The sequence below is a fragment of the Hypanus sabinus genome, chromosome 4 (genome assembly GCF_030144855.1).
Source record: "Hypanus sabinus isolate sHypSab1 chromosome 4, sHypSab1.hap1, whole genome shotgun sequence".
Taxonomy (NCBI): domain Eukaryota; kingdom Metazoa; phylum Chordata; class Chondrichthyes; order Myliobatiformes; family Dasyatidae; genus Hypanus; species Hypanus sabinus.
Genome location: NC_082709.1, coordinates 135489620 through 135515893, shown reverse-complemented (window position 1 = coordinate 135515893; position 26274 = coordinate 135489620).

The window sequence follows — 26274 nt, the reverse complement described above, 5'->3', positions numbered from 1 at the left end:
ACACACTGTAAGGTTTCACTGCTATGGCTAACATAATGGCTTCTATGTAATGCTCCACTGTTAAGGTAATGGTTTCTCTGTAACAGCAATGTTTGGGTTATGGCTGGAGATAACGGGACTTTGGAATGCAGGGATTATACAATGTTGTTCTTTCTTCTGTGTCTGGGTGCCGGTTTTTTGCGGTCATTCGTCGGGGAGTGATGGAGAGAGAAGACACGAATGGAGAGAGTTGGAAGACCACTGGATGGAGTAGAGAGAGGGTCTGAGGGACAGCTACGCTTGGAGTCGGCAACACTTGGAGGAGGTCGATAGTTGATGAATAGCCATATCAGTTAGTTCCAAAGATGCGCAATAGATTTTTTCTTTAAAATAGGCCCTTTTACTTCTTATTTTCTTTACTAACCCTCTATCCAGATTAAGATTTATAAAGTTCAATCATTTAATTACATATGGTGTACTGTCTGAAATTTTGTGGTGCTGATTTGTAACTGGCCAACACATAACGCAGCATCCACACAAATGAGATTTCTCAGACTGGCAGCGCCAGGAGTTGTTTTCCCCGAGACAAACACGTGCTGACTGAGCCTGAGGGTTACACCTGTAAGGAGTTTGTTAGTTCTCCTCTTGACCATGTAGATTTCCTCTGGGTGCTCTGCTTTCCACCCACAGTCCAAAGATGTACCAGTTAGCAGGTTAATTGGTCACTAGGTTGTCCTGTGCTTAGGCTAGGGTTAATTTATTTAGTAACGCAGCATGGAGTAGTCCCTTCTGGCCCTCCAAGCCATGCCACCCCAGCAACCCCTGACAAGCCTGATTAACCCTAACCTAACCACAGGACAATTTACAATGACCAATTAACCTACCCGGTATTTCTTTGGACAGTGTGAAGATACCAGAGGACCCAAAGAAAACCAACACATTCCAAAGAGAAGACATACTGAGACTCACTACAGAGTAGCACCAGAATTGAACACTGAACTTTGAATGCCTAGCTGTAGTAGTGTTGCACTAACTGCTATGCTACCATGGCACCCAAATCGGTGGGATGCAGGGCGCTGTGGCTCATTGGACAGGAAGGGTCTGTTCCTCTGTAAATCGCTAAATAAAATAAAATTCCCAGTAGTTGTTGACTGGTTTAGTATTGTTACATAAATGATGATACAGTGGAAAGCCTTTTACCTGCCACCCAAACAAATCAGTTCATATATAACTATATTGAGGTAATACAAAAGAGAAAAATAATGTATAGAGTTACAGTTACAAAGAAAGTGCAGCACAAGTAGACAAAGGCTATGGCGAGGTAGACGAAGAGATCAAAAGTACATCTTTATGGTATGAGAGACCCATTCAGGAGTTTTATAACTGTGAGGTAGAAGTTTACTTTGAGCTTGCTGGTACGTATCCTCAAGCTTTTGTATCTATTTCATGAGAGGCAAGGCAGGAGATTATTCTGGCCCTGACAAGGTAAATCTGTACTGACTGTGGGTGAGATCCTGATGACTGGAGGACAGCACATCTATTCAAGAAGGGCAGCAGGGATAAATCAAGGGATTACAGTCCAGTGAGTCTGATATGTGTGTTAGGACATTTTAGGAAAGTCATTCTAAAGGGCAGAAATAATCTGTACTTAGAAAGGAAGGGATTTGTCATACATGGCACTTTTTTTTTGATACAGGGAAATACCCTGTTTGAAAAATTTGATTGATTATTGGAAGACATAACAAAATGCATTGATGAAGGCTTTGTAAATTAAGTAGTCTGCTTGGACATCAACATGGTGCCTCAGAGAAAACTGCTCTCAAGAGTTAGAGTCAATGAGATTCAGAGTAATTTGTCAAATTAGAATGAAAAATTATCTTGGTAATATGAGGAAGTCATGATGGTAGGGGTTGCTTTTGTGAATGGACACCTGTGACCAGTGGTATATAGCAGGGACTGAGACTGGAAATCTGCTTTTTGTTATAGATACTAATGACATAGATGTGACAAAAGGATGTATGATTAGTAAGCTTTCAAATGACACAGAAACTGGAAGTGCTTTTGACTGTATGGAGAGCAGTCTTTATTAATAAGCTGGTGAGATGGGCAGGGGAATTACAGAGAGTATTTGCAATTCTTTTCTAATCTTACTCTGCAACTCAAACCTATGCCCTTTGAATCCAGTTATTGATCTTATGGGAAAAAGTTTCACACTATTCAATCTATCAATTCCACTCATAATTTTGTACTTCTTAATCAGTTCCATCTCTATCTCAGTCTCCTATGGTTCAAAAACAAACCCAGTCTGTCCAACCATCCCTCCTTACCAAAACTTCTATTCCAGGCAACATCCTGTTGGCCAGCTTGAATAGGCAGATTGAAAATGCTCATGATAATATTTATTTCCTAATTATTCCTTTTAAATTTCCCAACTTCTTGTTTGTCCTACTTTACCAACAGGCAATACTTTGGAGACCTATCTATGGACTATTCCCTCTCATGCACCTTTTCTCCAGCTATTTCTTATTCATCACCCGTTAATTCCATGACACCTATATCTCTACCCACTATACCCTCCTTGAATATCAATACTATTTCATCTTATTTTTTCTTTTTTTCTTTTCCTTAGCAATGTTGGATAACCTGTAAGATTGATTTCCCAGCCCTAGTTAGTTTAAAACCATGTCTCTATAACAGAGTTTAAATTAAACTCATTTATTTCTATATATGCCAGCAACTCATCTATTATGTTATAAATGCTGCATAGATTCAGAAAAAGGGCCTCAAGCTCTGACTTTCTGCAACTGTTAATTACTCCAGTTTCAATTTCTGTTGAACAATTTTGCTCATATTTTCTGTCCCTTTCTGTCACTCTTTGATATTTGTTAACCCCCTTCACTACCCTATGTCTCTGCTCCCTCATTTCTTTTTGATTTATTGGACCTGCATCACTTGAACCCTTCTCTAATTAGTTTTAAACCCTTTCTATAACCATAGTTACGCAATTTGTCATAATTAAATATAATTACTACTCATAATTCCTCTGCAAAATCACCTCACCTATATTTTAGTGCATATATGAAAACGATCTTTCCCTTTTCATATCAAGTTGCTCTCCAACCCAGAAGTGATGACCCTATGGAGACATAAAAACTACAGATGAAAGAATATGGAGTAAAAATTAAATGATGGAAGATCCCAGTGGTAAAGCAACATCCCTGTAAGTGTCAATATCTTGGGTTGAGACTTTGCATCAGGAATCCAAAACATACTTAATTTTTGCATCAGGAGGAAACACACCTGACTCTAATACAGAGAATTTTTTCTAATTCCCTAATTATGATTATCCTAATGACTATTACATTTCTCTTTCTTATTCTCTACCTAAGCCAATTCCTTTATACCTCCCACACTAACCACCATTGCATTTCTACTTTTCTTAAAAAGATTACTCCTCGACCTCATTTCTCTTGGAGTCTCAAATAATCTTGCATATTATATATTAGATATATTTCCTGGTGACTGGTTCATCCCCATACATGATTTTCTCCCTATGTTCTGGTGCTATGGACAGTTTGCATGACCACGCTACTGTCTCATAAACATCCCAAAAGGAACAAGAACCTTGTACCTGTTAGATATGATTAAAGGCTGAGGGTCCTCCAGAACTATTACAGGATTTTGTGAAAACAACAAATGAGAAACTGTTGAAGCGAACACAACAACTCAATGGTGGTGTTTGTGAATTATGTAGAACAATTTCTATTATGAACAATATGCATCATCTGTCACCCATTACATTACCCTATACTATTCTCTAGCTGTCTCTTTTGCATCTGCACCCTTCTTAAATACAAGATGAATAATTCAAAGATTGTATCAGCTTTCTGGAACATAGTTTTCTGGTAAATCTGCCACTCCCTGATGTGTCACGGCATCACATGCTGAAAAATCAGCTGATCAACCGTGAACCTGTGTTCCTTGTGTAGTCAGCACCTGCTGTAGATGTGATGGCCATGAATCACACTGCTCCCATATGTTGCATCTACAGTATACTGGATATATTTCAACCCACCCAACCATCTTGTTTTTCAATTCATTAATTTGGATTTGCTAACTTACACAGATCCTCTAATATTCTAACTTATGTCCGTACTAAAATTCCCTAACTTAAATATTCTAGTCAATCAGTTAGTTCTGAAATTATACGTATGCATTTAGTACATCAGCTTACAGAAACTAACTCATTAGTAAATATGAGTTTGTCAGATCACTGTATTTAACTACATTTCAATATGTTTCCAGAATTCTGATGTATATAACTACTTTATAGGAAACATATTGTGCAGATCAACAAACAAGATGCTGAAGGAATTCAGTGAGTCAGGAACCATCTGTTTTGCAGCTGCCATTTCAGATCCAGAAGAAGGATCACAACCAGTGTTCCCTCTAAGGTGTGCGCACACACACATCTTTTGCACTGTGCACAAAACCTTGTTGCCCTCTACCTCACTGGCATGTTAAGTATAGTTCAAGATTGTACACAGTCACATTTCCTTTCACAGTTTCTGATGCAGATGGTGCTGACAACATGGTGTTTGCAATGATTTGTCTGCAGGTTTTAGAATTGGCTCATTTATACTGTTTTTATTGAAGACACCATTCAGTACACATATGTTATTGTCACTGGGCAAAAAAATTGCACAGCACAAGACTTTTGTGCTCACTGATCATTACAGATTAGAGGGAACATTGGTCTCAACCTGAATTGTTGACTGCTATGTCTTTCCTCAATTGCTGCCTGACCCATTGACTTCCTCCAGTATATTGTTTGTTGCCTCAAATTCCGGCAGCTGCAGTCTCTTGCGTCTCCAAATTATGCAGATCCTCATTGAACCTGCAATATCAGTCACTACCACTTAGATTATGTTGTTTCTGCTGGTATGGGAGCATCAGCGTAGATAACTACACTGAGATGTAAGGCTTTGAGCAGAATGCAGTGCATTGAAAAAGTATTCAGCACTACAACCCTTTGTTCACATAAATTAGTATTACAACCAGCTAACTGGATCTGTTTAACTGAGAATTTTTATTTATGAATCATATGCTCCTTTTTCACACCAGACCCCTAAAAAACAGGGAAAATTATAATTTATGAAAAACTAAAAATTCAAACACTGAAATGTCAGTGGTCCACAAGTGTTCATTCTCCTTTGCTCAGTACTTAGTTGAAGACCTCTCGCAGCTATTGCAGCCAGTACTCTTTTTGAATAAGTCTCTGTTAGCTTTACACACCATGTTAGAGCAAGATTTGCCCATTCCTCATGAAAAAAATTGCTCAAACTGTGCCAGGTTATTTGGGGGAATGGCATTGGACAATAATCTTGAGGTCTTGCCACAGATGTTCGATCGGGTTAAGGTCTAGACTCTGACTGAGCCACCCAAGGACAGCAATTGCTTTCTTTGGCAGTCAATCCATGATTGCTCCAGCAGAGTGCTTTAGACTGTTGTCCTGCTGAAAGATGAACTCTGTCCCCAGTTTAAGCTTTCTGGCAGAGGATAGCAGATTTTTATCTAGAACCATTCATGTCCCATCAATCATAATCGGATTTCCAATCCCTTCTGCTGAAAAGCATCCCCATTGCATGGTGCTACCTCCACCATACATTATTGTTGGGATGGTGTTACCTGGCTGATGCACAGCATTAAATTTAAGCCACGTGTACTGCTTCATGTTAGGTCCAGAAAGTTCCACTTTAGTCTAATTCGACCACAAACCTTCTTCCACATCTTTACAGTATCTTCTAAGTGATACTTTGCAAAGTCCTGATGGGCAAGGATTTTTAGCCAGGGCTTCTTCCTTGCCAATCTTTCATAAATACCCTTTTTGTGCAAGGCCTTGGAGATTGTGGAGCTATAAGCTTCATCTCCAATTGCACCTATTGACTTATGTAGCTTATTCAGAGTGACTGTTGGTGTCACAGTAACCTCTCTTACAAGTGCCATTCTTCCCCCAGCACTAAATTTAGAGGGCTGGCCTGACCTAGGCATCATGTCTTTGGTTAATAGTTTTTCCACTTTTTCACGATGGAAAAAGGTCTGAGGTCCTGAGGTCTGAGTGCCCTTAAAATGGCCTTGTATCCTTCAACAGGTTTGTGCTTCTCTAATATCATTTTCCTTGTGTTCTTATGTGTGGACATAATACAGATCCTCTGTTCCCAGCGTGCAATGCGAGTGGCTCCCACAGAACTGGAGGGATGTTGGTGAACTTGGAGTGTGCACAAATGTGTGGAATTAGTCCCATGAATGAATGTGCTGACGCATGAAAACCACGCAAAGTTTGCCTTTTATCAAGAACAGATATAACATTCCTGACTTGTCTTGAATGCTTGTTTGTCTTTGGTTTGGTATGTTGAAAACCCACCATACGTTGGACCTTACAGAGAAAGGGGGCATTTATAGTATTCTTATGAATTCATTGAAGGCAAATGATCCTCCAATTCTCTGCATCTATGAATTAAGTGAGTTGGTAAGGTAATATACTGCAACAAAGGAAAGTTAGTGTGGTAATTACAAAGGGGATGAATACATTTTCATTCTTGCAATTTTAGTTTTTAGTTTTTAGTAAATTGCTGACATAATTTGGAATTTTTCTTTCGATTTGTCATGAAGCGTGATGCTTTGTATGAAACACCCTGGTTTCCTTGGCTGCGTAAGTCTAGAGAAGACAACCTCTGGCCCCGCCAAACTCGTGAGATTGAGGTGTGCTCGATCCCACCCCAAACCCCTGTACGAATTAATACCATGAAATAACAGACAGTACGCTGCATACAATGAAAGGAATTATATTTATGAATCTTACCTTAACTGAAGGGTTAGTAAAGAATAACAAAAAGAAGAGGGCCCATTCTAATTAAACAGTCAAATGTGCACAAGTTGAAGCTCATCTTGAACTTCTTTGTCACTCATATACTGGACCCTCGGTCAACGTGAAAGCAGGCACCACCATCCGAATGCTGCTCGCAATCCATCTCGAAAAAATGGGTCTCCCACCAGCTCGTATGCTGTGACCAGTTCTCCCCAGCGTCTTCTCTCTTAATCCCCTCTCAAATGAAAACTCCAAGCCCAACGTTGGTCTCCCTCACCAGAGATACCTCCCCTTAATCCAACCATCCTAACGGGATGTCACACATTTCTCTCGTCTCTTAACTTCAACAATAACCCAAACACAAGCAGCTTGCTCGGAACAGCACAAAATGAAATACATACAGTATAACAGTAGAAAATATGAATCAGGGCATTACATATGGATTAGCTCAAAAATTCTACATCAATATATATAGTTTCAGTTTATGAAATGAGACAGTAAAATGATGTGGGGCTGAATACTTTTTCAAAGCAATGTATTGCCATTCAGAATAAAATCCATACACCACTACCCTCTGTCTTCCATGGGAGAGCCAAATTTGGATCCAATCAGTGAAATAACCATAGATCTCACGCTTCCTGTGATTCTAGCATGCAGGACCTTACTAAAATCCATGCATACAACATCCACTCTCTACCTTCATCAATCAACTCTATCATCTCCTCAAAAACTCAAATCAGGTTTGTCAGATATGACCTGCCCCATGCAAAGCCATGCTGACTGTCCCTAATGCTTCTCCAAATGCTCATGAATCCTAATGTAAGTATCATCTCCATTAGTTTCCCTTATCACTCACTGATCTACAATTTCTAGGATTATCCTTATTCCCCTTCTTGAACAAAGGAATAATATTAGCTAGCTGCCAGTACTATGGCATCAAACTTGTTGCTAGTGAAGATACAAAGATCTTGGTTAAGACCCTATCAATCTAATTTATTGCCTCTTTCAATGATCTGGGGTATATCCCATTAGCTCTGGAAACTCACCCACCGTAAGATTTTCAAGAGATTTAACAGTAATTCTTTCCTAATCTTGAAATGTCCAAGTATCTTAGCATGCTCCACTCTGATCTCCCTTTCCTCTCCAAATTTTTCCTTGATAAATACTGAAGCAAAATACACATTTAGAATCTTGCACACATTTTCTACCTCTTCGCATGTTCCCATGTTTATCTTTGAGTATCCCTACCCTCTCCCTAGTTATCCTCGTACTCTAGAGATATGTGCAAACTGCTTTAGGATTCTGTTTAATCCTATTTACTAAGGATATTTAGTGATGCCTTCTAGTTCTTCTAAGTCCTTTCCTGAGTTCCCTTCCGGCTTCTTCATAGTCCTATGTGTACTGTGCAATTCCCACTTCCCAAGTCTTACATAAGCTTCCTTCTATTACTTGACTAAATTAACTCTCTCTTTCATCAATGGTTCCTGTATCTTTCCTCCCCTCTGAGTGGAACAGATCTGTCTTGAACTCTGTGCATCTGCTCTTTAAACAACAACATCCACATAATAGATGTGGACTTGCTCAAAAAAAACTCTTTCCAGTTCCCTCCAGAGCTAATGCCTAATGCCTGCACAAATCCCCTTCCTTAATTTAATGCTTTCCTGCAAGGTCAAACTTATTCTTATTCATACCTACCTTAAGGCTTAGGGAGCTGTGATCATTGTTTTCCATGCGTTCACTTACTGACAGGTGATCTGCACATGTGCAAGCATGCGCCTATATGTACATGCTTGAGTGCTTGAGCTTTTACGCAAATGGTTCAAAATTTGACAATTTGGTCAAAGTGAAAGGGATAGGAGGAAGCTGACATTTTTCATACTTGCATATCTACACTGAAAATCTAAACTTGCTAAATCTAGGAGCCTCAAGTCCCACACCACCAGTTTCAGGAATATTTATTACCCCTCAACCATCAGGCTCTTCAACCAGAGGGGATAACTTCACTCACCCCGGCACTGAACTGATTCCACAACCTACGGACTCACTTTTAAGGACTCTGCAACTGGTATTCTCAATACTTATTGTTGATTTATTTATTTAGTTTTGTATTTGCACAGTTTTGTTGTCTTTTGCTCATTGGTTGTTTGTCCACCTCTGATGTGTAGTTTTTCATTGAATCTATTGTTTCTTTGCATTTACTATGAATGCTCACAAGAAAAGGGATCTCATTTACTGTAAAGTAACAGATATGTGCTTTGACAATAAATTTACTCTGAACTTTGAATTCCAACAACAGCTCCACTAACTATAAGTCTCCTGAAAAACATAACTAAATAGATCTAGTAAACTACATAGTAAACCGAATCAACTGTAAAAAGTAACGAGTAACAGTCACTGTTTCAAGATTTGGATGCATTTGCCAGCATGATTATCCGTAGCCTTTCCTGTGGATGGGCTATTTGTAACAATGCCAATTAGATGTCTCTAATTCCACAAGTACATAATCATATAAATTTTAAATGTGCTTTGGGAAATAGACAAAATAGGTAAAGCATAAATAATTCATATCTTAATATTAAAGTACTGAGAATGTTTTATTATCTAACACATGTAGTTGCTCGAGGCATGTTGTTAATTAAAGTATTTGTTTATTGTTTGCTTCATAAGCTTCCAAAACTTGAGTGATACAGACTGTTAATAAACTGCATGTCCTGCTAACTCTGATGTTCTTTAGACAGTATCAGATTATAATAACAGTTGCCTTTTCTCTGGATGCTTGCCACTATTTTTTTTTCCTTTCTGAATATCAATAGAAACAGTTGCACATAACTATTTCTTATTCATTTTGTGAAGTGGCATGGCTGGCTTTTTCTAACTCGAACTGAAATTGACACAACAAGCAGTTATTGGTTGAGCTCGCTAGCTTGTCTTTACAGAATTGCTGAAGCCCAGTTTTGTTGCAGGTTTAAGCCTATAGTCTGATCTCAAATTATGCAATTTAAACTGATGGTCTTATATTCCAAGATGCAAGTAAACAGTCCATAGTATATGGAAATTCCTCATGGATTCCATTGCAGCTACACAAGCTTCCAGACATTGCTGGAAAATTTGCAAATGAATCTCCACCTGATTTAACTCATCGTAGGAAGAGCAACATGATTGCAAGTAATAGGAAGAAACAACTGTTGGAAGGAGATAAAGTAGAGCAGTTTAAATGAATGAATTTAGGTAGTTTAAATGTATTTCATTGTTTTCAGAGAGTTTGTTTCTGAATGTGACTGTCAAGCATTCAATTTTGTTTATGGCTTTAACAGCACATGAGCCTGAGGCCAGAACCTGTTGGCTGTCACAGCCATTCTGAATTTTCTCACACACTTACAGTGCCTTGAAAGGGTATTCAGCCCCCACAACTATTTTCACATTTTACCATCTCAGTTTCTAAATTTAAAATCTATTGATGGAAGATTTTTTTAACTAATCAGCAAAACATTGTACATATTTTAAATGAAAAGAAAGTTTCCAAAACTCTGTCAAAACCTGGATTCAATTCTCAGCACTGCCGGTAAAGAGGTTGTCTCCGGGTGATCCGGTTTCCTCCAAAAGTCGAAAGACGTACTGGTTGGTATGTGAATTGGGTGTTGTAAATTGTCCCATGATTAGGCTAGGATTAAATCAGGGGATTTCTGGGCAGCACGGCTTGAAAGGTTTGAAGGGCCTATTCCACACTGTATCTCAATAGATAAATACACAAACAATTTAAAAAACAAACTTCTAAGGCTGAAAAAGTATTTATCCCCTTTGAAATTACCATACTAACTTTCCTCAGGAGTAATATATTACTTCAGCAACTGACTCAACTTGTTAATGTAGAAGATTGGAGGATCATCTGTTTTCTATTAATTCATAAGTATACTGTAAATTCTCTCTGTAAGGTCCAACAGACTGGTGGAAGTTCAACGGACCAAACCAAAATGAAGACAAAGGAGCATTCAAAACAAGTCTGGGAAATGATAACAGAGAAGCACAAATCTGGGGAAAGGTATATGACCATCTCAAAGGAACTGAACATATCTTGGAGCTCAGTGCAGTCCATCTTGGAAAAGTGGAAAAAAATTGAAACTACAGGCACACTGACTGGGTCAGGCTGCCCCTCTAAACTTAGTCACTATAGAAGAGTGGCATTTCTAAGAGAGGCTACTGTGGCACCAATAGTCACTCTGAGCGAGCTGCATAAGTCAATGCTACAATGGCAGTTGAAGTTCATGGCTCTACAATATCTAAGGTCTTACATAAAAAGAGTATTTATGGAAGAGTGGTAAGGAAGAAGCCCTAGCTTTAAAAAAAAAAGCATATCCTTGTCAGTAAGTCTTTAGAACATACTGTAAAGATTTGGAAGAAGTTCCTGTGGTTGGATGAGACTGAAGTGGAACATTTTGACCTCAACACTAACTGATGTAAATCTGTGCATCAGCCATGTAACACCATCCCTACGGTAAAGTCTGGTGGAAGCAGCATCATGCTATGAGGATGCTTTTGAGCAGCAGGGAATGGAAATCTAGTCGGGGTTGATGGGAAGATGAATCCTGCTAAATGCAGAGATATCCTGGAAAAAACCTGCTAGCCTCTGCCAGGAAGCTTAAACTGGAAGGAACTTGCCTTTCAGCAGGACAATGACAAAGTACTCTGACAAAGCAACCATGAAGTGGCTTCCAATGAAGAGAATTAATGTCCTTAATCAGAGTCCTGACCTTAACTTGATCGAACAGCTCTGGCAAGACCTCAAAATTACTGTCCATCGCTGCTCACCAACCAATCTGGCACAGCTTGAGAGATTTTGCAAAGAGGAATGGGTAAATCTTGCTCCATCATGTTGTGCAAAACTAATATAGACTTATCTGAAGAGTCTACTAGTTGTAATTGCTGCAAGAGGTAGATGAACTCAGTACTAAACAAAAGGCAATGAATACTTTTGAACCAATGACATTTCAGTCTTTGAAATTTTGTTTTTTTCATAATATACAATTTTCCCTGTTTTTTGGGCTCTACTGTGAAAAAAAATGAGCATATGATTCACAAATAAAAATTCTTACTTAAATTGATCTCTGTTAAAGTGAACAAAGGGTTGGGGGCTGAATACTTTTTCAAGGGAGTGTGTGTCCCTTGTGGTGTTCCACGGGGGTCTGTATTGGGACTCCTGTAATGAGCTGGATGAAAATATAATAGAGAATGTGACCAAGCTTGCAGACAACACTAAGGTAGGTGACATTATCGATTGCATAGAAGGTTGCCTATGAATATATTGGATCATAGAGTTATTGTAAATATGGGCTGAGGAGTGGCAGATGGAGTTTAATCTAGGCAAGTGTGAGATGTTGCCCTTTGGGAGATCCAACATAAAGGGAGAATACAATTACTGGTGGCATCCTTAAAAGCAATGATTAACAATAGGACCTTGGGGTCCATGTATGTAAGTCCCTATAAGTAGCCACACAGTTTGAAAAGTTGATAAATAAGGCACATTACATGCTTACCTGCATTGGTCAAGGCACTGAGTTCAAGAATTCAATGGATATTATGCTACAGCTTATAAAGTTTTGGTTAGGCCATATTTAAAACATTGCAGTCATCTCTGGCACCTCATTACAAGTCAAATATGGAGGGCTTGGTGAAGGTGCAGAGGAGGTGTACCATGATGCTGTCTACTTTGGAGGATATGCGCTTTGAGGAGAGGTTGGGTAACTCAGTCTGTTTTCTCCAGAGTGGTGGAGGCTGAGTGGAGATTAGATGTAATTTATAAGTTTTGCAAGTTGTAGATAGAGTAGACAGTCTGGTGGGTATATCCTTAAGTTGAGGGGGAAGTGTGTGGCAAGACTTTTACACAAGTAGTCCTGGGTGCCTGAAAAGTACTGCCAGGAATGGTGGTAGAGGCAGATAGCATAGGAGCATTTAAGAAACTTGTAGATAAGCACATCAATATGCAGAGAAGGGAGTATTATGGTCAATGGGCAGGGAAGAGGAATTAGATGTTTCAGAATCATTGTTTTGCACAACATTTTGGACCAAAGGGCCTGTCCTCTGATGAACTGTTCTATTTCTATGTTCTGTATACAATATTTGACTGGATGGCACCTGATATTGCTGCTATGACCGCAAAATTGCCTCTGGATTAGTGTATGATACAAATGCACACATACAGGAAGAGACATGCACCTGCTGCCTTTATTGGGAAAACATTAACGACTGAAGTATTAACACCTACATGAAGTATACTGAGTTAATTAGATTATGCCAAGTCATATTGATCTGATCCTAAACTGGTAACGATCAAGTGGAGCGCAAAAAGGTAGTATCAACCAGATAACTTTACCATCAACTTAACATAATGACCACCCTATCAGAGATATTCCCTTCCTCTTTGCAGCTTAAAATTGACTTGTTTTTGCATCGTTTTCTATCTTTGACCTTTCGACCTTTGACTCCTTTTCAGAGTCTCTGACTTTATTTCTCTTTCCAGAATTGAGTGTATCTAGCATTTTCTGTCTTTAATTCAGATTTCCAGCATCTGCAGTCTTCTGCTTTTCATTTTAGCTAATGCATATTGTTAAAGTTCATTACAGGATTCAGGAACAAGGAGGATCCTTCTCTGACCATTGTCAATGCTATTGAAAAGGAAATATTTGATGATTAATTACTTCAGGGTTTTGTAATGACTCTGCAAGCTGAAATTCACTGGGAGTTATGTACTGGGTGCTGAAGAACTACATCCTAGTTTTAAGGTTTCTATACAAACTAGTAGCTCCGAGATATTGTTAAAATAGCAGGCATTTTTTGTTTAGGTGACAGAGGGAAATTGGGACTGACTCCCAGTGTGCAGTCTTTTCCACACAGGATTTTCATTTCTTTTCAGCTCAGTGTACAATTGAAGTAATGGCATTGCCTTCATTTTTAAATCAGAATTGGCTCATGTCAGTAATTCTTCTGTTGTTTTGTTTGTTCTTTCACTGAAATTTCCTTTTTTATAGCAAAAGAAGCATTACAGACTTAACCAGTTTTGATTTTTCAGAATTTACTTTCTGTTAATCAGTTGTTTGATGATCGCTATTCAATGGCAAAGTTATTTGAGAGCTAAATGCCCTATTTTCTGTGCACAATAAGTAATGAAACACTTTCCAGATCACTCCAAGACAAAGAAATTTGTTTTATAGTTTAAGCCTTAAGGAAAATAAAATACAATATAATCTCCATTCATTAAAACTGAGTAAATTTTCATGTAAGAAAAAAAATAACTTCTTCATTACTGATGGCAAAATATTACCAAAATAGAAAAACAATTTTTCACCCATTATTTCTAAAGAAAGGGGATGGCTGATTTGGAGCTAAACCTATTTAATATTGTGGGAGTAGACAATCATTTTGCGCAAATAACCAGGTTTCCAAGGGAATAAATTATCTGACTTTGATCTGCTGTGCCATATGAGTATGAAGTGAAGTACTCCAGTGGTGCTTCAGGTTTTCCGGATGTATGTTGTTTTTTTGGTGAGGAATTAGATAATTTGCTGCATCATGGTTTTCAAAAATGTTTTAAAAGTTTCATACTAACAAAAGAAGAATCTGAAAAAAATCATCGTTATTTCTGAACACAGATGGATCAACTTTTGTATATAAATAGGGAATCAAGGTGAAATCCCACTTATAAAGCCTTTAATGGTCAAAGGGAATCTATCAAAGGCAAATGGGACAGATTAAGAAAAATTCTTAGTACATCTCCCACAATAGGAAATACAGGAAAGGGAATATAAAGTGAGGGGGGAGAAACAGGAGAGGGAAAGAACAGTGAAAGAGAGAAAAAGACACAGGGGAAAAGTGAAAGGTCAGTATGGTAGCATAAAGTTTGTATGTTCACTCCGTGATGGCATGAGTTTCTCCAATACTCGAGCTACCTCCCATAGCCCAAAAACATGCAGTTATAGTTAGTAACTTGTGGGCATCCTATGTTGGTGCCAGAAATGTGACCACATTTGCTGGCTGTACTTAGCACAATTCTCACTGATTTGATTGGACATGAATAATTGTATGTTTCGATGTTTTGAAGTGAAAGCGGCAAATAAAACGTTCAAACTGCAAAGTAAACTTTGTAAATTTGAAGTGCATATATCTCACTATATTACTGTGAGATTCATTTTCTTGTGGGCATTCACAGTTAACACAACAAAACACAATAGGATCAATGAAAAACTGCACACAACAAGATGGACAAACAACCAATGTGCAAAACACAACAAGCTGTCCAAATACAAAAGGAAACCAAAACAACTAAACAATAATAATAATAATAAGTAAATAAGCAACAAATGTCAAGAACATGAGATGAAGAGTCCTTGAAAGTGAATCTATAGGTTGTGAGTCCACAATTCATTGATGGGGTGAGTGAAGATGAGTAAAGTTATCCCCCCGGTTTAAGAGCCTGATGGTTAAGGCGTAATAACAGTCCCTGAACCTGGTAGTGTGGTTCCTGGGGCTCCTGTACCTTCTGATGGCAACAGTGAGAAGAAAGCATGGTCTGGATAGTGGGGTCCTTGTTGATGGATGCCTCTCTCCTGTGACAGCATGCTTTGTAGATGTGTTCAAACTTGGCGAGGACTTTACCCGTGATGAACTAGGCTGCATTCACTAATTTTTATAGGAGTTTCCATTCAAGGACATTGGTGCTTCCCTATCAGGCTATGATGCAACCATATAGTACACTCTCCACCTCATATTGATAGAAGTTCCTCAACAATTTAGATGACATGCCAAATCTTTGCTAACTTCTAAGAAAATAGAGGCACTGTGTGCTTTGCTTGTTTTGGCATATACACACCAGACCCAGCACAGATCCTCTGAAATGATAATGATGTGGCATTTAAAATTGCTGATCATCTCCACCTCTGATTGCCTGATGAGGACTGGCTCTGCTTTCCTCCTCTTCAAGTCAATAATCAGCTGTTTGGTTTAGTTGACATTGAGTGAGAGGTCGTTATTGTGGCACCATCAGCCAGATTTTTAATCTCCCTCCTATATGCTGATTCATCACCACTTTTCATTTGACCAACAACAGTGGTGTCATTAGCAAACTTATATTTGGCTTTGGAGCTGTGCAGCTTCAAAGTCCAAGTATAAAGCTAATAAAGCAGGGGAGTACACACACAGTCTTGTGGTAATTGTGCAGGAGCCAGTGTTGCCAATCTGATATGACTAGAGTCTGCATATGAGGAAACCGAGGAAATGAGCATAAAGTCATAGAGTCATAGAGAAGTACAGCACAGAAGCGGGCTAATCGGCCCATTTAGCCCATGCCAAAACCATTTAAACTGCCTACTCCCATTGACCTGCACCAGGACAATAGCCCTCCATACCCCTACTATCCATGTACCTACCCAAACTTCTCTTAAACTTTGAAATTGATCTTGCATGCACCACTTATGCTGGCAGCTCATTCCACATTCTCAAGACTCTCTGAGTGAAGAAGTTTTCCCTCATGTTCCCCTTAAACTATTCATCATTCACCTTTGACCCATGACCTCTGGTGGTAGTCCCACCCAAACTTCAGTGGAAAAAGCCTCCTTGCATTTACCCCTATCTATACCCCTCATAGGTAATAGCAAGTGAGTAAGTAAAGCTATTTTTTTTTATATTCCAAGGTTAGATAATCAGGTTAATTCTGAGGAATAGAGCAATGGGTAGGGCTGGTCAGATGGAGAAGAGGTTAAACCTCAGAGCAGGAAGAGAATCAGAGGTGGGAGGAAAGAATATGTCTGGATGGGAAACACACAAGAAGAAGATACAGAGAGACAAATGAGATGCAAGAGAGGATACAATGAAGGATGGGGAAGTACTAAGTAGCATATAATAACAGAAACTCAACACATTGAAAAGATAATATGACATGAAGTGTTATATAATAGTAACAAAAGTTGGAGTGGTACAATGCAAAATATCAAAAAATATTGAGCACCAAAGTGACCACCTTATTACTTACACAAATTTAATACTTTTGGATACAAATTTAACATTTTTGGAAATACATAGAATTGGGTGTTGTCCTAAGCACAACTAATTTTAAAGTCTTCCCTAAGCCTCCCTAACCTTTTAATCTCTTTTAATCCTCAACACGGGTGTCTACCAGGGGTATGCTGAGCCCATTGCTTTATGCTCTGCTCACACATGAATGTACGGTCAAACACATGGGCAATCATGTTGTCAAGTTCGCCAATGATGTAACAGTATTGGGGTTCATCACTGACAAAGATGAGATGGCCTATAGAGAGGAAGTGGTGGAGCTCAAGGCCTGGTACCAGGCAAATAACTTCTTTATCAATATCAACAAGATAATGGAGATGGTTATCGACTTCAGGAAAGTTCATACCACTCACCACCCCTCTTTACATCCGCGGCACAGCGGTGCAGACTGCAAGCAGTTTCAAACTCCCAGGAGTGCACTTTTTGCACCATCTCTCAAGGTTCAAGAACACGTTCTACACAATCAGGAAAGCTTACCAACACTTCTACGTTCTAAGGAGGCTGAAGGAAATTAAATTAGACTTTGCACATCTATACTTACGTCATTCACCAGATGTGTTGTAGAGAACATCCTAACATGCTGCATTACTGCATGGTATGGAAACTGCACTGAAGTGGACAGGAAGGCTTTGCAACAAGTCATCAAATCTGCCCAACACATCACTGGCACCAGCCTACCTGCCTTCATGGACATATATACGGAAAAGGGCTTGCAACATCATGAAAAATCCCACCCACCCTGTTCAGGAACTGTTTGTCCTGCTCCCATCTGGGAGGAAGTTACAGTGCATCCATGTCAGGAGCACCAGGCTCAAAGAGAGTTACTTTCTCCAAGCAGCAAGTCTGATCCACACCTCCACCCACTAATGCATCCCTCTATACCCCACACCACCACTGCTTTATCACTTCCTGTCAGTCACTTTATGTACAGAACAACATGCACAACACAACCCAGCAGGTCGGGCAGCTTCCTGGAAACGACCAGTCAACATTTCAGGCTGAGACCCTTCATCAGGAATGAAGAGGGAGGGGGAGGGGGCCCTATAAATGTGGGGGGGGGGGTGGGAAGGAGAAGCCTGGTAGGTGCCAGGTGGTAAACCAAGGGTTGCGGAGGGGATGGGCAGGAAAGTTGAAGAAGGAGATGGAACCATGAGGGAGGTGATAGGCAGCTGGAGGAAGAGGCGGAGGGAAACTGGGATGGGGGAATGGAGGGGGAGGGAATTACCGGAAATTGGAGAATTCACTGTTCATGCCAAGGGGCTGGAGACTATCCAGATGGTGTATGAGGTGTTGCTCCTCCAATCTGAGCTTGGCCTCATCATGGCAGTAGAGGAGGCCATGTATGGACGCATTTGAATGGGAATGTGAAGCAGAGTTGAAGTGGGTGGCAACCGGGAGATCCTGTCTGTTGTGGCGGATGGAGCGGAGGTGCTCGATGAAGCGGTTTCCCAATCTGCGTCGGGTCTCACTGATGTAAAAGAGGCCGTACTGGGAACACTAGTTAAAATAGATGACCCCAACAGATTCACAAGTGAAGAAATGACCCCAACAGACTTGCAAGTGAAGTGTACCTTATGTACAGAGACTCCTATGCTTAGCATCACTTTATGGACATAAAATCAATCTATCTATATAAGCTATTATATGTAATATTTATTGAGGTTTTTTATAATCACACTCTTTATTTTATTGCAATTTTTATACTGCATTAGATCTGGAGTAAAAAATATTATTTAATTCTCCTTTATACTTGTGTACAGGAAATGATATCTGAATCAAAATCAGGTTTAATATCACTGGCAATTGTGATATTTGTTGATGTTGTGGCAGCAATACATTGCAATATATAACAATTGAGAAAAAAACTGAATTACAATAAATAAATAAATACATACATAGACAGATAGATATATACATTGTGTGTGTCTGTATATATATATGTTAAATAAATAGTACAAAAATAGAAGTAAACAGGTATTGAGCTAGTGTTCATGGGTTCAATGTCCATTCAGAAATCGATTGGTAGAGGGGAAGAAGCTGTTCCTGAATTGCTGAGTGTGTGTCTTCAGGCTTCTGTATCTCCTTTCCATTGATCTCACTGTGAACAAGGAATGACCTGGGTGATGAGGGTCCTTAATGATGGACTCTGCCTTTTTGAAGCATCACTCCTTGAAGATATCCTGTATACTATGGAGGCCAGTACCCATAATGGAGCTGACTAAGTTTACAACTCTCTGCAGCTTACTTCGATCCTGTCCAGTAGTGCCCTCACCCCCTTCCCTCATACCGGATGGTGATGCAGCCAGTCAGAGTGCTCTCCATGGTACATCCGCAGAAATTTTTGAGTGTTTTTTTAGAGACATACCAAATCTTCTCAACTCCCAATGAAATATAGCTGCTGTCCTACCTTCTTTGTAGCTGCATCGATAAGTTGGGTCCAGGTTAGATCCTCATAGATATTGACACCCAGGAATTTCAAACTGCTCACTCCTTCTACTTCTGATCCCCCTGAGGAATGGTGCATGTTCCCCTGTCTTACACTTTTTGAAGTCCACAATCAGTTCTTTGGTCATGAAACAAACTTGAATCATAAATCTTGATATAAAATCATGCCTGTGATCATTTTGAATGCCACAATCTGCATTTCAACTATTAATACAGCCAGCTCAAATATTTGGAAACATATTTGAGCTTGTCCATAAGATTAGTAAATCGGTTCTAGTTTAGTGACAATTCTAATACTTATCATTTCCAAAGATTTGTGGTGGGGAAGGAAAAACACCATTCTGGCTTTTTTGTTACTTCTGTGTTGATTTATAAATTATTGGTGAAAGCCACACTACAAAGGTCAAAGAAATTTGTTTGTGTATGAATCAGGAGGTACTTCAGGATTCCTACTCAGCTTATAGCTTGTTTAAGAACACCCGCATAGCCCTTGGTTCACCATGGCATACTGATATTGAATTCTTGGTAAAGTATTAGTCCATATTGGACAAAATATGATTTTGGACAGAGTGAACACAGAATGAATTTTGAACAGAGTCCAAAACTTTAGCAGAGCAATCTTTTCAGACCCAGGAAAGTTATAAGTTAACACATTGTTATGCTCTTTCTTAAGCAAACCCCCCGACAGTCTCTTTACACATCACTTCTTTCAAAATTACAATATTCATACCTGAAAATGGTGGGAGTCCATCTGAAGGCTAACAGCAAGGAGGCAGCTGACAGGTGTTGAACTGACATGGCAGATTACTCAAGCCAGTTTCAGGGTGAATGCACCCTGTGCATGCTGGACATGCACCATTAAAACGGCCCTCTTTTAATATACCTGCCTTTGAGTAACTATTCCTGCTTCTTTGAAATTGCCGGCCAAGTTTTTTTTTTGTTTTTTCCAAAGTAGCAGCTTTGGAAGGTGTAGCTAGCAAATTCAGAAACTGCATCCAGCTCATCAGTAAACCTGACAGCATCAGCCTAATGAGCAGGACGCCTAAGACTTAATTACACAATAGCTTGGATAGAATTGGTGGGCTGAAAAACATCACTTCAGAAAATATTTTGTTGCTAAGTGATGCACCATCAATAACTCACACTGAGACGTAGGCGAGATATCGGCTTTTATTGACTGGAAGAAGGAACCAGGAGTGAGTGTCTATCATACAAGGTCTTGGAGACTGAGGCCAAGCTTCAGGCCGCAGGTCTCCTTTATACAGGGGCCTGTGGGAGGAGCCACAGGAGCAGTCAGCAGGGGCGTGTCCCGACAGGCACATAGTTCACCACATTCACCCCCCCTTCGTTTGAAAAAGTCCTCATGTAGCGAAGGTTCTTACAAGTCAAGCCGATCAGGCGGTCGAATCTGTCGCTGCGATCTACGTAGCACCGGCTGTGACCGCATAGGTGCCGGCAACATTGGCGATTGCACAGGGGACGGGGGTTGCACGTGTTCTTGCCCACTAGGCGCCGGTGATCCCTCATGCATGTGCGAGGTGCCTGGTATAAATGCGTACGAAACTCCCGGTATACAAGTGTCGTGAGGAGTCTGTGTAGGGCCTGGTGAGCACGGTGTCAACTCTGGTGCAGGGTTCACAGTCACCGGAGAGCCTTCAGGGTAGTGGTCTGCTGCACCTGCGGGTGCCAGGTCGCGGATGGAGACCGTGTCCTCCCGCCCATCAGGTAAGACCACGTAAGCATACTGGGGGTTTGCATGTAGAAGGTGAACCCTCTCCACCAGCGGGGAGTATTTATTGCTCCTCACATGTTTCCGGAGCAGCACTGGCCCCGGGGACGTCAGCCAAACTGGTAGGGTGGTCCCAGTGACAGACTTCCTGGGAAAAGAGAATAGGCGTTCGTGAGGGGTGGCATTGGTGGACGTACATAACAGAGAGCGGATAGAGTGCAGTGCCTCAGGGAGGACCTCCTGCCATCGAGAGACCGGCAACCCTTTTGACTTAAGGGCTAAAAGTGTGGCCTTCCAAACTGTGGCATTTTCCCGCTCCACCTGGCCATTACCCTGGGGATTATAACTCGTGGTCCGACTGGAAGCAATGCCCCTAGCTAGCAAGTACTGGCGCAGCTCCTCACTCATAAAGGAGGACCCTCTATCACTGTGGATATAGCAGGGATACCCGAACAGAGTGAAGAGCTGGCGCAGGGCTTTTATGACGGACGTGGCAGTGGTGTCGGGGCTGGGGATGGCAAAGGGGAACCGTGAGAACTCGTCAATAACACTGAGAAAATAGACATTGCGGTCAGTGGAGGGAAGGGGGCCCTTAAAGTCAACACTCAGGTGTTCAAAAGGGCGGGTGGCCTTGACAAGTTGTGCCGTGTCAGGACAGTAGAAGTGCGGTTTGCACTCGGCGCAAATTTGGCAGTCCCTGGTCATCGTCCTGATGTCCTCCAGGGAGTACGGCAGGTTCCGAGCTTTCACAAAATGGTAAAATCGGGTGACCCCCGGATGGCAAAGTTGTGCATGAAGGGCGTACAGCTGGTCGAGCTGTGTGCTAGCACATGTTCCCCGGGATAGGGCATCAGGGGGCTCATTGAGTCTGCCAGGCCGGTACAGGATATCATAGGTGTAGGTGGAGAGTTCTATCCTCCACCGCAAAATCTTATCATTTTTGATCTTGCCCCGCTGTTGGTTGCTGAACAGGAACGCAACCGAGCGCTGGTCGGTCAGCACGGTGAATCTTTTGCCAGCAAGATAGTGCCTCCAGTGCCTAACAGCCTCCACTATGGCCTGGGCTTCTTTCTCCACCGCGGAGTGCCGAATTTCAGAGCCTTGGAGGGTGCGAGAAAAGAATGCTACTGGTCTGCCTTCCTGATTAAGGGTAGCAGCCAGAGCGAAATCGGAGGCATCACACTCCACTTGGAAGGGAGCGGTCTCGTCCACTGCATGCATCGTAGCTTTGGCAATGTCCGCTTTAATGCAGTTGAAGGCCGCGCAGGCCTCAGCAGAGAGGGGAAACGAGGTAGACTTGACCAGGGGGTGAGCCTTATCTGCGTAATGGGGGACCCATTGGGCGTAATAGGAAAAAAAACCCAGGCACCGTCTGAGGGCCTTGAGAGTGGTGGGAAGAGGGAGCTCTAACAGGGGGCGCATACGTTCGGGATCAGGCCCAATAACCCCGTTTTCCACGACATACCCAAGTATAGCAAGGCGGGTGGTACCAAAAACACACTTGTCCCTGTTATAAGTAAGGTTCAGAGCTGCGGCCACTTGGAGAAACCATTGGAGGTTGGCGTCGTGATCTGGCCTGTCATGACCACAGATGGTGATGTTATCCAGATAGGGAAATGTGGCCTGCAGTTGGTACTGGTCCACCATCCGGTCCATTTCCCTCTGGAAGACAGAGACACCATTCGTGACACCGAAAGGGACGCGCAGGAAGTGATAGAGCCGGCCGCCCGCCTCGAAGGCGGTGTAGGGGCGGTCCTCTGGGCAGATGGGGAGCTGGTGATAAGCGGATTTCAGATCTATTGTCGAGTACACCTTATACTGAGCAATCTGGTTGACCATATCCGCGATGCGGGGTAGGGGGTATGCGTCAAGCTGCGTAAACCTATTGATGGTTTGACTATAGTCCACCACCATCCTATCTTTCTGCCCAGTCCGAACAACAACTACCTGGGCCCTCCAAGGGCTTGTGCTCGGCTCAATGATCCCCTCCCTGAGCAGCCGCTGCACCTCCGACTGAATGAAGGCCCGGTCCCCCGCGCTGTACCTCCTGCTTTTGGTTGCCACAGGTTTACAGTCGGGGGTCAGGTTGGCGAACAGCGGTGGGGGAGGGATCTTGAGAGTGGAGAGGCTGCAAGTGTCGGTAGCGCAGCTGTCGGCCTGGTTCTGGATGGGATGTGTGTGCCCGTGTGTGTGTGTGGTCAGTAGCGGGGTATGTGAAGAAGTCCCACAAAACTGAGGATTCCTGACAGTGAGTGGTGGGAGGGGCCCGTCGTATACCATAGTCACACTTTCGAGATGGCTCTGGAAGTCCAGCCCCAATAGCACAGGTGCGCACAGATTAGGCATGACCAGCAGTTCAAAGTCCCGATATTCTGTGCCTTGCACCACCAAAGTCGCTACACAACCCGCCCGGATGTCTGCGGACTGCGACCCAGAGGCCAAATGGAACCTCCGACTGACCGGCCGCGTTGCAAGTCCGCAGCGTTGCACTGTGTCCGGGTGAATAAAACTCCCAGTGCTGCCCGTGTCAAACAGGCATCCAGTCCAGTGCCCCTCCACCTGGATGTCCATCATGGATCTTGCAAGCTGGTGTGGGGCGCTTTGGTCGAGAGTCACAGTGGCCAGAGACCCAGTAAGCATCGGAGGGCCGGGGGCGGGGCGTACTGACGTCGACAAAGATGACCGCTCACATCCGGGGTACCCGGTCAGCATTCGAGGATCGGGGGCGGGGCATGCTGACGCCGACAAAGATGGCCGCCCACATCCGGGGTACCCGGTCAGCATCGGAGGATCGGGGGCAGGGCGTACTGACGTCGACAAAGATGGCCGCCCACATCCCGGCATGCAAGATGGCGGCCCCCACGTTTCACCCGCGGCGCTGCACTCCGCTCGAGGTTGAGACTTACAGACCTTGGCGAAGTGGCCCCGCTTTCCGCAGCTGGAGCAGGTCACTTCTCGCGCTGGACAGCGTGGTCGAGGGTGTTTTTTATGGCCGCAGAAATAACACACGGGCTTCTGATGGGCCACAGATGTGGTCTGGGTCGGGGAGCTCGTGGAATCGCGACTGGCGGCGGCGTTGGCGAATTCGCTCCCGGGAGCCGGTGGTGGCGGGGTCTGAGGTGTCCACGGAACCGGCGGGGAATCGCGCGACTGGACAGCGTCAGCGTTATGCAGCGCAGCCTCTAGAGCATTGGCTGTCTCGATCGCCGAGCTTAAGGTAAGATCTGAGTTCTCCAGCAGTCGCTGGCGCATGTACACTGACCTCAGTCCCGTCACAAAGGCGTCTCGCACCAGCAGCTCCGCATGCTGTTCTGCCGTGAGCGTCTTGCAGTCGCAAGCTCGGACAAGTGTCTGTAGTGCTCGGAGAAACTCAGCGCACGATTCGCCAGGCCGCTGTCGCCGGGTAGCTAAGCGATGTCTTGCGTAGACGGTGTTCACCGGCCGCAGGTACTGTCGTTTGAGGGCGTCCAGTGCCCCTTCGTAGGTCGGCAGGTCCCGGATAAAGGAGTAAACTTTGGAGGAGACCCTCGAGTGTAGGATTCTGTGCATAACGGCGGGTTCAGTCGCACGAAGCTCCGCCAAGTACGATTGGAAGCATGCAAGCCAGTGTTCAAAAGCGAGAGCTGCGTCAGGGTCTTGAGGGTCCAAATCCAACCAGTCCGGACGCAAAACGGGTTCCATGTTTTAAAACTTCCAGTCAATAAAATTGATGCACCATCAATAACTCACACTGAGACGTAGGCGAGATATCGGCTTTTATTGACTGGAAGAAGGAACCAGGAGTGAGTGTCTATCATACAAGGTCTTGGAGACTGAGGCCAAGCTTCAGGCCGCAGGTCTCCTTTATACAGGGGCCTGTGGGAGGAGCCACAGGAGCAGTCAGCAGGGGCGTGTCCCGACAGGCACATAGTTCACCACACTAAGGAGGTAATTGTTGGGGAATGTAGGTTACTAAAACAGCACTCTGTGGTAACTGCTGCCATACAGCTGTCACTGTACCAATAATGTTACAACATTAGTGTTTGAAACAATTTTAAAAAACAATTAACTCCAGAATGTAATGGGTCCAACAGTCCTGACTATAACCTTCACCATTTAGAGTGTCATCCCCTTCATAGGCTACCTAATGTAGCCAAGCATGTTACAGCCTGTAATATAGATGTCACCCTGTGTAAATCATTTGAGGCCACAGAAATGTCCCTGAAAACGCCTGTCTGTTTCACTTATAATGCTTGGGCTATGAAGTACCTGAAAGACAAGGCTCATCAGCTTTCAAGAATACTTCAGGCAATCATGTGACAGAGGTAATTTGGCAATTCAATTATTTGTATCTGTTTTTATCAGTGATCAGCTTTTGATGGACTGTGTTTGTCATCTTGGGAAATTTAAACAGTTAGGAAGTCACCTCCAAGGCCACATCAGTGATTGATGGTTACAATCTATAAATAATAACGGATGGAAGTAAAATTACAGTGTCGTGGGAGAATAGATAGATGGTAGTCTACACAAAGTAAGAAAGATCGGAGGTAACTCTACTGCAGTCCAGCTATGGTTATGTACTCTTGAAGGATGTTTTGGCGTTCTTTCTGTGAGTGTCCAAGAAGAAATGACTGCATTCAGCAATTCTGATGATAAGTCATTACCCTGAAATGTAATGCTATTTCTCAACAATTTCAGTATTTCTAGTGCTTCTTGCTTTCTTTTGCATTCTTAACATTTACAATATTTTGCTTTTGGATTTACCAAGTCATCACCACTATGGAGACTGCTTATCATCATTGCTTGTACATCTTTGAATGCTTAAATGCCCTCTGCAAATCTTAGTTGACTGTATAATGTATCATATTGCCTTTATCGTGAACCTCATCATCCTTGATCACTGTTATTTCATCAACCTTAGGTATGAAGAATCACACTCAATACCACCAGTATTCACTTAGTTGCATCGGTCCTGTAGCATCACTATGCTCTGCAACTCCTATTTTGCTTCTTTAGAACTGTACTGTATAGACAACAAAATTTCCATTTACTTGAAATATGTTGAGATAGCATTGCATGCGGGATGTGCCAAGGAATAATTTTCCTTGTATGTATAGGCATGAGTTTAAATATGGTAATTTGTAGTCTCTTACAGTATGCGGTTGTACATAATAATTGTATGTATTTTTGAGATTGCAAGCATATTATGAACAAA